The sequence below is a fragment of the Bubalus kerabau genome, chromosome 5, assembly GCF_029407905.1.
Source record: "Bubalus kerabau isolate K-KA32 ecotype Philippines breed swamp buffalo chromosome 5, PCC_UOA_SB_1v2, whole genome shotgun sequence".
NCBI classification, from domain to species: domain Eukaryota; kingdom Metazoa; phylum Chordata; class Mammalia; order Artiodactyla; family Bovidae; genus Bubalus; species Bubalus kerabau.
In genome coordinates this window covers 1,740,495-1,756,489 of record NC_073628.1, presented here as the reverse complement: position 1 = coordinate 1,756,489, position 15,995 = coordinate 1,740,495, and positions in this window count along the sequence as shown.

The following is a 15,995-nucleotide window of genomic DNA, read 5'->3' as shown; positions in this document are numbered from 1 at the left end:
GCCCCGCCTCCCGCGACGCCTCCTCCCCCAGGTGGCAGAGGAAGCTGGCCCGGGGGGTCCGAAGGCTGGGTCCCACCCCCACTTCCTGGGCCTGTGGACCCCCGTTTTCTCACCTGTCAAGTGAGGGTGATGACAGAGGCCCCCGTGGGTGGTGGTACCCCGAAACTCCTCGGGCTGGCGGGGTGGGGAAGGGAGGGGGTGGGCAGCCGTTGGAGGGCCTGCCTTTGCTCAGGTCAGGTCAGGATCGGCTGGCCTGGCTGGCAGGGCTGTGGGGGGTCCCTGGGCGAGAGCTGAGTAGCGGGGCTCCCTAGTGCCATTCACGACAGGTCAGAGGCCTGCGGGTGACCTCCTGTTCCTTCCTGCGTGTCTGGGCTGCTTCTGACCTGTGCCACTGAGCCCACCCTGAAAAGCAGCACCTGCACACTGCCAGTGTAGGGGGCTTGGGGCCTGGAAAGACTGCAAACCCGCCTCCAGCCCCGGGATCTGAGATCTGGGGACCTCGGCTCCACCACGGTTCAGCCCAATGCTCGTGGCCTTGAGCCCTGGAGGAGCCCAGACATCTCCCCGGAGACCTCCGGGCAGGGCTCCCCTGACACCCAGGCGCCTGCCGGACCCTCCCGCGGGCGGGGCAGCCCGTCTTTCTGCCCAGACACCCTCTCCCCGCTGTGGCCCTGGGTGGTGGGCCAAGAGGGAGGCCAAGCCACAGATGGCCACGAGGGGGCGGCAGCGCACAGGGAATGCCCTGGAAGGCGGGACCATGAGGGCGGCGGCTGACCGGCCAGACCCAGGATGCTCCAGCCGGCAGAGCCCGGGCCCCAGGGCACCCGACTGCCAGGTGGGCAGCCAGGCCCGCATGTGAAGTGCTGGGGTCCACGGGACTGGCTCTGGGTGGACCGGGGGCCCTGGGAGAGCCTGAGGAGCCCGGCCCAAGGCCCTCACCCAGCATGTGCACACATGTGCCCACATCCTGCCCAGAAACCGCCCACCAGCTCAACCGCACAGACCCCAGTCTGCACGCAGAATCCCCCAAGGACACACTCGCCGCACACGGACACACCGACTGCACGCACCTCTCATATACGCACAGACTCACCCACTGCACACACCCATCATATACCCACAGACACCTCCACACACCCCACACAGACACACCCACTGCACACACCCATCATACCCACAGACACCCCCACACACCCCACGCAGACACACCCACCGCACACACCCCTCATATACCCACAGACACCTCCACACACCCCACACAGACACACCCACTGCACACACCCATCATACCCACAGACACCCCCACACACCCCACACAGACACACCCACCGCACACACCCCTCATATACGCACAGACTCACCCACTGTACACACCTCTCATATACCCACAGACACCTCCACACACCCCACACAGACACACCCACTGCACACACCCCTCATACCCACAGACACCCCCACACACCCCACACAGACACACCCACTGCACACACCCATCATATACCCACAGACACCCCCACACACCCCACACAGACACACACCCAACACACACGCAGTTCAGGAAGAGTATGGCAGGGTCCAGGATCCCACAGCTCATTTGCCCAGGGGTAGGAGCACGGGGCTGAGGTCCAGAGGGTCACCGCCCCCTTGTCTTGGACAGTCCTAGGAAGGAGCAGTGTCAGGGAGAAGGGCCTCCTGGTCGACCTCTCGTCCTCCCTGGCACTCAGGGCACCAGAGACTAGTTATGTCCTGGAGCTGGCGACAGCCAGCGGGCGTGGGCTCAGTCCCTTCCCCGAGCCCCGGCTCCCGGCCATTGCCGTCTGTCCCTGCTGCTCGCCATGCCTGCCTGGGCCTCTCCTGCTCCCGCCTACCCCTGGCCCCCGGCCCCCAGCCCCCAGCCCCCAGCCCCCAGCCCCCAGCTCCCCGGCCCCCGCCTGTCCCTGGCCCCTGCCTGCCCCTGGTCCCTGCCAGCCCCTGGTCCCCGGCCCCCGGCCCCCCGCCCCTGCCTGTAGTGCTCCCACTGCCCTTCCCCCCCACCTCCCCGCCTGCGGCTCCTGGTGGAGGAGCAGCGTCACCTGCCAGGATGACATAAACCAGGGCCAGTGGGCGGAGGGCCGGGGAGTGGAGCGGCTCCGAGGTGCCTGCAGGCAAGGTCGGGACGTGAATCAGGAGGCAGCGCCACATGGCCCATATGCCCACAGCGGTGGGACGGCCAGGGCTGAGGGGTCACTAGGCGCTGTGAGCCGACTCAGAGCACCACCCTGTCACCCCACCTCTCCCTGTACTGCAGGCAGACAGCCCTCCCCAGTGCCCCCTCACCCTCGGTGGACAGGGGCTGTGGCTGGCCCCACAAAAGTGAAGAGGAAGCAGGGAGGGGAGCCTCTGCTCTCATGAGCTCCATTTGCCCGGGGCGGGGGCCACTTGGCAAGACACCCCTCCCCTCATCAGGCAGGGGTGCGTTTGCAGGTGCCTGACCTTCCTTACTCCTGCGGGCAGTGCCCAGTTGAGTGGGAACTGGGGACAGGCCTGCTGGGCAGGGACCCTCACCCCACAGGGGCCTTTACCAGGCACAGGCTGGGCGGTTCCTTGCAGGAACACCCCTGCCCGGGGCTCTGGGGCTCTGGCCATCGCCACTTCCTCCCTGCAGTGGAAACGTTCTCCTTGGGTGTGGAATATGGGTGCTGGGGTGGCGGGGAGCCCTGGTTTCTGGGTGGGGGGCCGTAGAGAGTGGGTTTGGGTTCCAGCCTGGAGGGGAGGGCCCGTGGGGTGCAGGTGGCATTCTCTCTCAGAGAGTAGACTGCCCTCAGCCAGGGCCCTCCATGCCGGGGGTTTGTTATAAGCTCCCCCAGCTCACAGTCAACGCCAGCATCCGCTGAGCCCTGCGCCTGGGCCCTGGGACAGCCCATCGCCTCCTGCCTTAGAGAATAAGAAGCAGGAAGAGCTGAGGGCCGGCGTGCCGCCTCCCACAGGGGGATATAGTACCACCCTGAACGGGGGTGCCTTTCTGCGCCCTGCACACGGGGCGTCCCCGGAGCACCCCGGTCTACCTGGCCCCTGTGGGCTGTTACACATTTGTCTGTCTGTATTGGAAGCATCTATTATTTTCTCCTTCGTGCATTTCTGTACCTTTTCAGTTTTTCTAATGAGCACGGGTTGTTTGTCATCAGGAAACATGAAAAGAGGCATACGTGTAAAAAAGAGGGGAAGGGGGAAATCCGGTCCCTCTCTTTGCCCCTGCAGAGGGGCCCAGGGCCCAGCTCTGAGAACCCTGGGGAGCTCGGTGCAGACCGGGGCAGGGCCCTCCTCTCCCCCACCGGTCCTGGTGCCCACGGCTCCAGCCCACCCAGGCGGCCCAGGAGGGATGCTCTGGGCTTTCTCAGCACCCAAGGGGCACCGCCAGCCTGGGGTGGGGGCTGGATTTCCATGTTCCTGCGATGATTCCCCGGAGCATGTGCAAGGACTCAGCAGGCTGGGCTCCACGTGGCCCTGGCGCCGATCCTGGACTGATAAAGGGGAAGACAGCCGCCTGCCCTGACCGTTAATGCGCAGCTGTTTCCGTAGATACTGGGTGAACATGCGTCATGAGATGGGCGATTTCCAAGCCTTCTTAAACAGGGTTCGGGGGAAATCAGCCCCCCACCTTCCAGGCAGCAGCCGCAAGGGCCGTGCTCCCCTGTGTCCTCTGGGTGGTTTGTGGGCATGCTGGGCCAGTTCGATCGTGCAGGCGGGTGGCAGCGGGTGCGATGCCCTGTGGGTCCCGCTCTCGGAATGGTGCTGAAGACTCTCAGGAGGAGAAGATGCTCGAGCTGGCGCGGGGCGCAGGTGGGCAGGGCAGCTGCATGGGGGCTCAGCCCGGGCCGCTGTTTGTTCTACTTTTGTTCACTTTACTGTGTAACAGGAGACAGCACGTCAGTATTAAAAAATCAATAAACGGTCCCGACACTTTTAATGGAAAATGCAATAAATATAAGCCGAGCCTGACGGGCTGGAGCGACAGCGTGCTGCGCCCTGCCCGCCGAGCTCCAGGCTGTGTCCGCCCTGGCGGGGAGCTGAAGCCCTAATCAAATCAGACCTGGTGCCTGGAGGCTGGCAGCCTGCATCCCTGAATGCGGGGAAGGGCCCATCCTTCCCTCTCTGCCCCCATCTGTGACCCCAGACAGTGTCCCCTGTGAGGAGAGGAGGGCAGGGAGGGGCTCTGTCACCTGGCCCCTGGGGAGCCCGTCTGGGGCTCTGTAACTGGGGAACCCCCTGCCCTGGAAACCCACTCCATTGTCAGGGGAGCCCGTCTGGGGGGCCCTGCACTCTGGGTGGTTCTTGTGCACCCAGATGGGGTGTTTCTCCAGCAGAGGGAGGCCAGGCTGCCAGGGTCCTGCCTCCTTGACCCCTCACTGGACCCCCAGGGAGGGAGAAGGGTCCCCTGGCCAGGTGACCTGGCCCCACTGGGAGGGAGAGAGGGTCCCACAGCTGCTCAGCTCCTGGGAGTGTGGCCAAGGGAAGGATGGCTCAACCCTCCCACTGACCTCTGGCCATTGCCCTGGGCTTGCTGACCGGATGTGAACCTCCAAATGGGCCAAAGAAAGTGAGCGTGAAGTCAGCCCCTCCCCGCAAAAGGGCCCGCTCCGGCGCCTCTCCTTAAGCCCTCTTTTCCCTCTGTGTGTTGGAATAGGGCACCCAGGCACCTTATAGAATCCAAAGCAGGGTTCCGGTGGACAGGTCCCTCCCCTGGGACTACACCTGTTGGGTCGTCCACTGCAGACGTTGCGGAAGGACCCTTGGGCGCCTGTGTGCGCACACACGCACACGTGCCTCGGTGTTAATCTCCTTAGGAGCTTATCACAAAGAGCAGGCCCTCCGAAGCCGGCCCCGGGTGCCCCCCAGCACTGATCTGTGGGCCGATTGTCAGGCCAGCCCACACCCTCCCTTCCTCCGCAGCTCCGAGGCCACCGTGTGCCAGCGGCCCCTCCGGGGACCTGAGCGGCTGGAGTCTCTTCTTTCTTCTCTGGAGCTGGTGACTTCCCGGAGGACCAAGCCGGGTGGAGGTGTTGCGTCCCTGATGATTTGGAGAAATATTGTCAGAGTGGCCCCAGTCTGCATGGCGCCCACCTCCTCCTGCCCGGAAGCCCCGGGAGGGACGGCTGAGGAGGCCGTTTTGCGGGGCAGCGTATGAAACAAGCACCCCTAGTGCAACTGCTGCAGGTCAGCGTGCACGCACGCTCTTACTGATGTTCACAATCGTCTGGACGTTTTGCTTCTGGGGTCCAGGGAGGCCCCTCCTCTGGGCTCTGAGGATGGTGGGAGGATGCCGGCAGAGGAGAGGGGACACTCTGAAAGGGCATGGCTGGGCGAGCCTGGGGTTGGGGTTGCCATGGCAATGAGATCACGCTGCCGTGGACGCACTGGGAGCCACAGGAGGTGCTTGAGTCAGAGTGACCAGACGCGTTTTGGTGAAACCACCGAAACCCCGGAGTCAGAAGACAGAGGGGGGTGGCTGGGAGGAGCTGAGAGGCCTTCAGGCTCGCCGTGAGGGTGCTGACCCACCAAGGGGGTCTCACGGATCTGGACCTTGTCCTGCACACACCACGGCATTCGCTTGTGACCCCAGAAGCCTATGGGCATGTGGAGAAGGAGACCAACCCCCAAGCCGAGTGCACTGAACCCCAGGAGAGGGGCTGGGCCGACTGGGTGGGAGGCAGGAGCCCCGAACACAGGGACCTCATCTGGGTGAGAGGGGGCCGCGTGGGGGGGCACGGTTCTGTCCTCGTAGGTCCCCTTTCGGGCACAGGGGAAGAGCATGCCCAGGTGTGAGCACGCAGACCGCCCACGGCCTGGAGGGCCAGGGCCAGGCTTGGGGGCTCCAGACCTCGGGAGACCAGGAAGCCAGGCACCCACGGAGCTGAAGCTGCACTGAAAAGACTTCCTCCCAGAGGGGGTCAGTCGGCATCGCTGCCCCCACCAGCACCCCAAAATGAGGTCCTGTACCCCCCAGGCCACCTTGCTGCTCTCTCCACGCCCACCCCCAGCCCCGCCCCAGCTCTGTCCCTGATCCCCTGCTTCCCAGGGCAATTGGCCGGTGGATCCAGTTTCTGCGGCTTGTTTTGGATGGGCTCTGACGTCCTCAGGGAAGCAGAAATTATTCGACCTGAATCCAGGCCTACCGCACGAGCCCCTAGTCTGAGGGCTTCTCACATTACCAAGGGATGGGGGATGGCTGCCTCCCTCCCCCTCCAGAAAGTGGGACCCTGCCCCTCCCTCTTCAGGGTGCCTGGTGTATCTGCCTCTTGTGACCCCTGACCCTTCTGATGATCAAGATGTCAGCGTCCTCCCAGGAGGTCATGGCCCCGTGCCCCCCATCCCAACCCCAGACCAGCAGGTCCCATCTGTGGTTTGTAAAAGAAAAGCAGCCGAGCCTTGACTTGTTCTTGTCCAAATGCAAGGCGGCACGAGTCTGTGAAATTGGGGGCCTCCCGTGTGGCTGCCCGAGGGGCTGTGGCTCCCTCTCGAGGGGTCTCTGCCCCACTTGGGTAAGACCCAGACTGCAAAGACCATGAAGGTAAAGGTTGGCCCCTCACATCAAAGCCAAACCCTCCTGGTGAAAAGAGGCTCCATTAACCAAGTAATAAGCAGACAGGTCCCATCACTCCATGGCAAATAGATGGGGAAACAATGAAAACAGTGACAGATTTTATTTTCTTGGGCTCCAATATCCCTGCAGATGGTGACTGCAGCCATGAAATTATAAAACGCTTCCTTCTTGGAAGAAAAGCTATGACCAAACTAGACAGCATATTAAAAATCAGAGACATTACATTTTGCTGACAAAGGTTTGTTGAGTCAAAGCTCTGGGTTTACCAGTAGTCATGTTTGGATGTCCAGTTCAGTTCAGTTCAGTCCAGTTCAGTCCCTCAGTCGTGTCCGACTCTTTGTGACCCCATGGACTGCAGCACGCCAGGCCTCCCTGTCCATCACCAACTCGTGGAGCTTCCTCAAACTCATGTCCATTGAGTCAGTGATGCCATCCAACCATCTCACCCTCTGTCGTCCCCTTCTCCTCCTGCCCTCAATCTTTCCCAGCATCAGGGTCTTTTCAAATGAGTCAGTTCTTCGCTCCAAAGTATTGGAGCTTCAGCTTCAGCTTCAGCATCAGTCCTTCCAATGAACACCCAGGGCTGATCTCCTTTAGGATGGACTGGTTGGATCTCCTTGCAGTCCAAGGGACTCTCAAGAGTCTTCTCCAACACCACAGTTCGAAAGTACCAAGTCTTTGGTGCTCAGTTTCTTTATCTTCCCTGGTGGCTCAGACGGTAAAGCGTCTGCCTACAATGTGGGAGATCTGGGTTCAGTCCCTGGGTCAGGAAGATCTCCTGGAGAAGGAAATGGCAACCCACTCCAGTATTCATGCCTGGAAACTCCCATGGATGGAAGAGCTTCATAGGCTACAGTCCATGGGGCTGTAAAGAGTGGGACATGACTGAGCTACTTCACTTTCACTTTCAGTTTCTTTATGGTCCAACTCTCACATCCGTACATGACCGCTGGAAAAACCATAGCTTTGACTAGACAGATTTTTGTCGGCAAAGTAATGTCTCTGCTTTTTAATATGCTGTCTAGGTTGGTCATAGTTTTTCTTCCAAGGAGCAAGCGTCTTTTAATTTCATGTCTGCAGTCACCATCTGCAGTGATTTTGGAGCCCCAAAAAATACAGTCTGTCACTTTCCACTGTTTCCCCATCTATTTGCCATGAAGTGATGGGACCAGATGCCATGATCTTTGTTTTCTGAATGTTGAGCTTTAAGCCAACTTTTATACTCTCCTCTTTCACTTTCATCAAGAGGCTCTTTAGTTCCTCTTCACTTTCTGCCATAAGCGTGGTGTCATCTGCATATCTGAGGTTATTTATATTTCTCCTGGCAATCTTGATTCCAGCTTGTGCTTCATCCAGCCCGGCATTTCACATGAGGTACTCTGCATATAAGTTAAATAAGCAGGCTGACAATATACAGCCTTGACATATTCCTTTCCCTATTTGGAGCCAGTGTGTTGTTCCATGTCCAGTTCTAACTGTCACTTCTTGACCTGCATACAGATTTTTCAGGAGGCAGGTCAGATGGTCTGGTATTCCTATCTGTTTCAGAATTTTCTACAGTTTGATGTGATCCACACAGTCAAAGGCTTTGGCGTAGTCAATAAAGCAGAAGTAGGTGTTTTTCTGGAACTCTTTTGCTTTTTTGATGATCCATTGGATGTTGGCAATTTGATCCCTGGTTCCTCTGCCTTTTCTAAAAAACAGCTTGAACATCTGGAAGTTGTCGGTTCACATACTGTTGAAGCCTGATTTGCAGAATTTTGAGCATTACTTTGCTAGCCTGTGAGATGAATGCAATTGTGCGGTAATTTGAACATTCTTTGGCATTGCCTTTCTTTGGGATTGGAATGAAAACTGACTTTTTCCAGTCCTGTGGCCATTGCTGGGTTTTCCAAATTTGCTGACATATTGAGTGCAGCACTTTCACAGGATCATCTTTTAAGATTTGAAATAGCTCAACTGGAATTCCAATATCTCCACTAGCTTTGTTCATAGTAATGCTTTCTAAGGCCCACTTGACTTCGAATTCCAGGGATGTCTGGCTCTAGGTGAGTGATCACACCATCGTGATGATCTGGTTTTTGTATAGTTCTGTGTATTCTTGCCACCTCTTCTTAATATCTTCTGCTTCTGTTAGGTCCATACCATTTCTGTCCTTTATTATGCCCATCTTTGCATGAAATGTTCCCTGTGGTATCTCCTTTGGTATTTCCTTGACGAGATCTCTAGTCGTCCCCATTCTGTTGTTTTCCTCTATTTTTTTGCATTAATCACTGCACACACACACGTGTCTATGTGCCTGTGAGCACATGTGCGTGTGGGCATGTGTACTTGTCTGTGTTTGAAGGAGAGTCTGCTGTCTGTATAGTTCAAATTAAAAATGACGACACAGAGGTGGGCAAATGGGAGCCTTGTGCACAGCTGGTGGGAATGTAAAGTGATGTGGCCGCCGTGGACAGCGGGATGGAGGGTCCTCAAAATGTTAAACATAGAATCCCCATGAGGCCCAGCAATGCCACTCCCGGGTCTGTTCTTGAAATAAGTGCAGACAGAGTCTCAGCAGATACGTGCACAGCTGTGCACACAGCGGTTTCATTCACAACAGCTAAGGGTGGAAGCAGCCCGGGGCCCTCCTCGGAAGACGGGCGCACCAAGTGTGGCCCACCCACGCGATGGACACTGTGGCTGTGTCGGGCGCTCGGTCGTGCCCGACTCTCTGCGACCCCATGGACTGCAGCACGCCAGGCTCCTCGGTCCACGAAATTCTCCAGGCAAGAATACTGGAGTGGGTTGCCATTCCCTTCTCCAGGGGACCTTTTCAACCCAAGGATTGAACCTGGGTCTCTTGCATCACAGGCAGATTCTCTACAATCTGAGCCACCAGGGAAGCCCAATGGAACATTCAGTTCAGTTCAGTTCAGTCTCTCAGTCGTATCTGACTCTTTGTGACCCCATGAACTGAAGCATGCCAGGCTTCCCTGTCCATTACCAAATCCCAGAGTTTACCCAAACTCATGTCGAGTCGGTGATGCCATCCAACCATCCCATCCTCTGTTGTCCCCTTCTCCTCCTGCCCTCAATCTTTCCCAGCATCAGGGTCTTTTCAAATGAGTCAGTTCTTCTCATCAGGTGGCCAAAGTATTTGAGTTTCAGCTTCAACATCAGTCCTTCCAGTGAACACCCAAGACTGATTTCCTTTAGGATGGACTGGTTGGATCTCTTTGCAGTCCAAGGGATCCTCAAGAGTCTTCTCCAACGCCACAATTCAAAAGCATCAATTCTTTGGCGCTCAGCTTTCTTTATAGTCCAACTCTCACATCCATACATGACCACTGGAAAAACCATAGCCTTGACTAGACAGAACTTTTTTGGCAAAGTAACATCTCTGCTTTTTAATATGCTGTCTAGGTTGGTCATAACTTTCCTTCCAAGGAGTAAGCGTCTTTTAATTTCATGGCTGCAATCACCATCTGCACTGACTTGGGAGCCCCAAAAAATAAAGTCTGCCACTTTTTCCACTGTTTCCCCATCTATTTGCCATGAAGTGATGGGACCAGATGCCATGATCTTCGTTTTCTGAATGTTGAGCTTTAAGCCAACTTTTACACTCTCCTCTTTCACTTTCATCAAGAGGCTCTTTAGTTCTTCACTTTCTGCCATAAGCGTGGTGTCATCTGCATATCTGAGGTTTTTGATATTTCTCCCGGCAATCTTGATTCCAGCTTGTGCTTCCTCCAGCCCAGCGTCTCTCATGATGTGCTCTGCATATAAGTTAAATAAGCAGGGTGACAATATACAGCCTTGACGTACTCCTTTTCCTATTTGGAACCAGTCTGTTGTTCCATGTCCTGTTCTAACTGTTGCTTCCTGACCCGCATACAGGTTTCTCAAGAGGCAGGTCAGGTGGTCTGGTACTCCCACCTCATGGAACGTTGCTCAGCCTTAAAAAAAAGAGGAATATTGACACCAGCTGCAACATGGATGAACCTTGTGGGTGTTGTGTTCAGTGAAAGAGGCCAGGCACAGAGGGACCACTCCTGCCTGATTCCTCCTCTGAGAGGTCCCTGGAGGAATCACATCCCTGGAGACAGGACTTCGTTGTGGGGACCCGGGGTCGGGCAGGGGCAGCGAGTGGGGGTTCAGGGCGGATGGAGTGGCTATTGGGAGGAGGAATGATTTCCAGAAGTGGCTGTGGCGACCGTGTATCACAGCGAATGCTCTTGGTGTCCCTGAGCTGCGCGCTGAAAACGGTTGAGACGGTAATTCTTGTTTTATGTGTATTTCACCGCAATTTTCATAAATAAATAATTACTTTACAAGCACAGTAATAAAAAGGGCCTTTGGGATGGCGGCTGGGGGAGTGTGGGAGGTGGGGCTGGGGCGCACCCCCGGGGCAGCGGGAGGGGCGGGTGGGCTCGAGGTGTTGAGATAGCGGTGAGGAGCCTGCTACAGGAAGGGAGGCTGGGGGTTCGCTGGCCCACAGGCCCCTGGCTGGTGGGGGGCTCCAGCCCCTCTACCTTGCCACCTGGGGCCTGACTGAGCCTCCCCCACCCCCGCAATTCTGTCTCTTCATTTAACAGAAGCGAGGGCCCAGCGGTGCAGGTGCTGCGGAGATGAGGGGCCTGGGGACACCAGGACTGCCCTCCAGGGGGAAGACCCAGACTTATGCTAATCAGTCATAGCAAGAGATGACACAGTCACGGCCACACAAGTGCTGCGGTGGGCCGGGGTCCAGGAGCATCCCCTCACCCGGGGAAGCGGGAGGCGGGAGGGGTCCCAGGGCTGTGCCAGGAGGCAGCTCCCCGATCCTGGCCCTGCAGCCCAGCCCCCTCTCCAGGGCCCCCCAAGGGCCGCTGTACAGAGCGCCCCCTAGTGGTGGTCCAAGGCAGGGGTCTGGCCTCCCTTGGGGTCAGCCGAGGAGAGGTTTGTGCCCAGGGGCTGGGCCCAGCCCTGGAGCTGCCGAGGGGGCAGGAGGGCAGGGGCCACTGCAAGTGGCCACAGGGGCTGCTGGGGATGGTGGTCTGCATCCCTGGCCCTGCCCCGCTCCCGGCCTGGCTGGGCTGGGAAGGGGCTCACCCAGGTCTCCTGGGGGCTTGGCATGGCCTCTCCCAGCCTGTTTCCTGAGGCTCCTCACGGCCCTCCCGCCCCTGGGGAGCAGCCAGAAGGACCCAGAGGAACCCCAACCCCCTCACCAGGGCTTTCTGAGGCCCAGAAGTCTGTGGAACTCTCAAGAATTTGGAAATCTCTCCCAGAATCATTGGGGTGAGGGGACATGGCCCCGACATGCCACCCCTCTCCCATCCTCCAGCACCCCACCCCATTGGGGCGACCCCTGGCCGCTGTCTCCCTGGAGCGTGGAGGTTTCCCTCCGTCCACTTCCCCCGGCCATGCTGGGTGTGGGCCAGGGCCACGAGTGCCCCCTGCTCCCCACTCAGGACTCGGCCTGGGGCCTGGAGGCCCCGGAAGTTTCGCACACACCTTGTCAGAACCCTCCACGGGCCTCTCCCAGCAGCCACGAGATCCCTGACGGAAAGGGCCCTGGTGCAAAGGCGGGCTGAGGGCCTGGATGGAGGAGAGTGTGGCCTGCCCGCCCCGCTGGCCTCCCCTGGTGGAGGGGCAGGCAGGGATGGGGCGGCACCCTCGGCTTCTGAAGGGTCTGTGAGACCCACCCCCATGCGGAGACCCAGGCCCAGGGTGACGTCCCCGAGCACACGGGCTTCGCCCCCGTCCACCCACGCTGCAGGGGGAGCCGGCGCTGCCTGGACACGTTTATTTTATAAAACACAAGCTTGAGATCCAGGTGAGCCAGCTCAGTCTCTGCCGAGCTCACCGTGGGCCCCAGAGGCATCACAGAGAAGTAAGAGCAAATAAGCCCTGTCTAAATATCACAGCCAGCCAGGTCAGCAGCACGCGGCCTGGAAATGTCAGCCGGCAGCGGGGGCTCCTCTGAGCTGGGATTAGCCGGAGGCAACTGGGGGGGGTTGAGGCGGGGCCCCCTCCCACCCAAGACCCCGGCCGGAATCCGGGCAGAGGCGCAGAGGGTCACGGCCACCAGGCCCCTGCTTCCAGCCCCTCTGGTCCCCGGAGAGAATGTGCGCTGCAGAGGGCACAGACCTTGGCCCGAGTGGGGACACACACACAGGCCCAGACTGAGAGCTCAGGGTCTGGGGCGGTGGGCAGTCCCAGGGAGAGATCTGTCCGTCCGAGACACCAGCGAGGAGGCCGGTGCAGAGGGGCCAGCAGGGGCCCTGTCCCAGCCTGTCTCACTGAGGTGTCAGCACGTGGCTTCTTTGGGAGTCCTGGGCTCCCCGCAAAGGCCCCACCCTCCTGGGGGGAGGTGCTGTGTGTTTGGAGAGCCAGCAGGCCACACCCCCCGCCTCAGTTTCCCCACCTGGAGGGCCATGCGCTGGCAACCAGTTCTGGGCTCCCAGAGCCAGAAGGATCTCACACGAAGGGAGACGGGAGTCTGTGGCTGGGCTGTGTCTCCCGAAGGACCAAGGGGCTTCCCAAGGCCGCCTGTTCGGGCAGGAAGCGGGCAACCTCTCTGCCGTTGAGCCCGGAAGATGTCCAGGCTGGGGATGAGGGGGGGACCTCAGAGCAGCCCCCCGAGCGTTCCTGAAGCAGGACCTCTGAGGAGAGGGCTGCCCCGCCATCCCCTCCCCTGGGAGGAGAGGCAGTGAGGCTGGCAGGGGAGGGGTGGGGTCAGATACAGGCAGCCCCAGGACCCCAGCCCAGCTGCAGGAAGCACCGGGGAGGCCTCCCATGGGCCTGGGGGGACAGGTGGACCGGCCCTGCTGGGCGCTCCCTGCGGGCAGGTCTGAGGGGGGCCCAGAGAGGCTGGACGCCTGGCAAAGCTGGGTGGAGCAGAGCCTGGGACACCGGCTGCCCAGACGTCCTGCTGACAGGGTCAGCTGCTGTGGCCTGGCCCACACTGACCACAGCACGGCTGTCTCCTCCCACGTCTTGGCCACGATACTTCTGCTGATACAGCCCCGGGTCATGGTGAATGAGGTGGTGCTGGGAGCCAGGCTCTCCCCACAGGATGTGTGGGAGGCTGGGGGGTGGAGACACAGGATGGGGCAGCCCCTCGCCATCGAGGGCTCTGGGTACCCGAGCAGCCGCGGGGCCAGGTGACTGGACCCAGGCCCGGGCCCCAGGGTGGGAGGGACTCTGGTCTTGCCATTGGACCTGATTGCTGTCAAAGCACAGCTGCCTGGGCTGACTAATGCCAGCTGAATGCGGCTCTTATTGCTTTTCTCCGGCTAATTTGTCAGAGAGCTGAGAGGACCAGGGGAGGGGGCCGTGGGGGAGGGCCCCCGGCTGAGTCACTGGCACGGGGACAAGGCAGGGGGCATCTGAGGAGGGACCCCCAGGAGCCAACAGCACCGGGCAGGACCCGGGGCTGTGGCTGTGATCTGCGGTGAGGGTCGGAGGGCCGTGGAGCCAGGGGCAGCCCTGTGTGCCGCTGACCGCGGCTGGCCAGGCTTGCTAAGGCCCTGCTGCACGCCGCGTGCACACATGCTCACCCGCCGGCACTTGCACAAGCAAACATGTGCACACGCGTGCACACACAGACCAGGAGAGCTGCGAGTGCAGCTCCCAACTGCGGGACACACACCGGCAGCAGCGTGTCGGCTCCTGGTGCCTCCCCGCCTCCAGCTCCACCCCGCGGTGCCCATGCCCAGCACTGGACTCATCTCTGCTGGGAGGGTCCTGGGATGGGGACCCTGGGGAGGTGCAGAGGGCTCCTCGAGAGACGTGAGAACACCACCACCCGTGTGGGTGGGAAGATGGGGTCTGGAGCGCAAGGGGGTGAGCCAGGACCCCCGCCCACCCCCTAAAGATGTCTCCAGCACTGAACCAAGGGCCTCTTGCCAAGGCCAGTCCCAGCCACGAGAAGACAGAGCTGATGGGAAGGGAGCTCAGAAAGGGGACGAGAGCGGGGTGTGCCCGGGAGGCTGGGGGCAGCCCCTGAACCTGAGGCCCTGGCTGGGAATGGGGGCTGGGGGGCCCAGGTGCAGTGGGGGTGGCGCTCCCGAGCGGCGGGGACACGTGGCCCGCTCTGCCGGCTCTCTCCCGACTTCCAAACGCGCAATTATGCCTGGGCGCCTCGCATCGACCGGCGGGGCGGCCAGCCCCAGGCCCGGCTCTGCCATCCCCTCGCTCCCTGTGACGCTCATCAGAGCTAATTGCGCTGACATTTCAGCGCTGACAGGCCCGGGTGCCAGGACATCACGGACCTTCTCTCAGTCTGGGTGGCGGTGGGAGGCTTTTCCGGGCCTGTCCCCGGGAGGGGTCCGGCAGGAAGAGGCTGGAGGCGGGCAGGCGGCTCAGGTGGGGTCTGCCCCTGACCCCAGGGGGGAGGGTGCGATGCAGGCCTCTGTTCCTGCAGCCTCAGACCACCGGCCCAGGCAGCGTGACACCCCAGGGCCCCCGAGTCCCGGACGTGCATGTGCCGTGTCCGCGTGTGTCACACAGCTGTATGCCTTTCCCAGGTGGCACACGACGCGGGGGCCCAGAGACCATCCCGGTCACACTTTGGAAGTGACCTTTAGCCGCCGGTTGACTGGGGACACTCTCCCTGGCAGCTCTCCGGAAGGCTCCTGTGCTTTTCTATGGGGGGCCCTGCAGAGCCCCGGGATGGGGACCCCCAGAGCTGCGGCCCTCTGGAGAGGATTTAGGGAGGAGAGGAGGGGCTGGGGTCCCACGGCGCTGACGCCTGGGCCTGGGGGGTCGGCCCAAGGCCTCGCGCTGGCCAGCCGGCAGGAAGCGGGGCTAGGTGCTGCTTGCCCTGGCCCTGCCCCCGCCAGTGCCCGCCCGGTGCCAGGAGCGGGTACACTATCATTACGGGCTATTACCTCCTCCGGTGCCTCGCTTGTTGAGAAAACACTCCAGCTCAGCGCCTCCTAATTGCCCAGCAAGACAGCTGTGATCGCCCAGCGTGACCGCGGGGGTGGGGGTGCTGGGGGGGGCGGTGTTGTAGCGGTGAGGGCCGGGGCCCAGAGGGGCGGGAGGGAGACCCACGGTGCTGCTTCGGGGGGCTCCGGAGAGCTCTGGTGCCGCAGTGCTTTAGGTCTCCCTGCAGCGAGTGGCAAAGGGAGAGATGAGGAGGGTCTTATTCGGAAAGGATGCTGGTGAGACTCACAACTGGGCAGGCGAGAGGTGCCGCACCCCAGAAGTTAGCGGGAGACGGTTTTCTAACCCAAGGGAAAGTGGGGTGGGGGAGAAGACCACCCTCCTCAGTTGGGAATGGACGTCACGCCTCCGTCTTCAGCTGCTCCTCCAGGTCGGCAGCTGCTCAGCTTGACCCTCCATGGCCGTGCCGGGACCATTGTAGCTCCGGGAAAGTATCGTGCCAAGTCTCAGTGCATTGAGGGTCTTTCCTTTGAAATGTCACCTTTCCATAAATTATTGT